General features: G+C 42.8%; 1 pseudogene; it reads right to left on the bottom strand.

Annotated features, from left to right (window-relative positions):
• Positions 1-354: 354 nt before the first annotated feature.
• LOC131828104 (large ribosomal subunit protein eL33-like) lies at positions 355-806 on the bottom strand (annotated as a pseudogene).
• Positions 807-1,324: the final 518 nt, after the last annotated feature.

Below are 1,324 nucleotides of genomic sequence, written 5' to 3'. Positions count from 1 at the left end.
ATATAGATCCTATTCTCTTACCTGGAAATTTTATTTATTCATTATCTGTCCAAATGTTCCAAAAACTAATCAGCTGAAGCCCCAGAGTCCTGAATGATAAAGTATGGAAGAGATGTGCTAGATCTGTGAGATTCTATGGGCAGGGATTATCAACTTTCTGCCTCTTCCAAAATATAACTTTAATAGTGTTCCCATACAACACCTGATTTCTGAGAGAGGCTGCATATCAACGAGGCTGCCACATCAGTTAGCTACAAAAGGTACTTCCAGGTAAATCACTTAACCAATGATTTGCCTTTCAATGCATTCCAAGAGCCTCTTTTATTTTTTTTTTAATTTTTTTTTTTTACAAGAGAACAAATCTACACCTTTATTTACTTTTCATTAAATTTAAATCCTTGAGGGGTACAGCATCACACGGATTCTGTGGCCAATGGCTTTAGCAGGAAGGTTGCTTCGGTATTTGGCGCGAACCATGCCACTGTTTCCATGAGCACGAGTTACTTTTCCCCAGATTACTCTGGTTTTGTTTGGTTTGCCACCAGGAGTCACTGTGTTGTTCTTTGCTTTGTACACGTAAGCACATCTCTTGCCTAGATAGAATTCCGTTTCATCTCGAGCATATACACCTTCGATTTTAAGAAGAGCTATGTGCTCCCTCTGGTTGCGGAGACCCCGCTTATAGCCAGCAAAAATGGCCTTGGACTACAGCCTTCCAGACATTATTCGGCGTTTTAGAGGAGTCCTGTTCCCAGCAGGCCTCACTTACTTGCGCCCAAAGTTCAGCAACAAGAATTCCACTCCCCAAGAGCCTCTTTTAAATACAGTTTCCACACTGAATTGAAATTATTCACAGATATCTATCCCTTGGGACATGAGGGCATCATGAGGGCTGAGCCCTTGCTTCTCCTTCCCATCCAGTCCTTATCAGAGTGCTTAGTGCACATCTGATATTCTTTTTTTTTTTTTAAGATTTTATTTATTTATTTGACAGACAGATCACAAGTAGGCAGAGAGAGAGGAGGAAGCAGGCTCCCCACTAAGCAGAGAGCCCGATGCGGGGCTCGATCCCAGGACCCTGAGATCACGACCTGAGCCGAAGGCAGAGGCTCTAACCCACTGAGCCACCCAGGTGTCCCCACAGCTGATATTCTTAAATATGTGTTCAATCACTCACTTCACAGTGGTATTGATTATTTGCATTTTGGAATGAACAAAGCTCTAACAAGAAAAGCCTTTTTTAAAAAGCACTGTTTGATAGACACAGGTTACTCGTGGCCTGACACTTCAATGTCTCCCTCTGCCCCAGTCCTGCTCTGCTCCC

This window comes from Mustela lutreola, chromosome 3, assembly GCF_030435805.1.
Source record: "Mustela lutreola isolate mMusLut2 chromosome 3, mMusLut2.pri, whole genome shotgun sequence".
In the NCBI taxonomy this organism is placed as follows: Eukaryota; Metazoa; Chordata; class Mammalia; order Carnivora; family Mustelidae; genus Mustela; species Mustela lutreola.
This window is presented reverse-complemented; position numbering and strand designations above follow the sequence as displayed.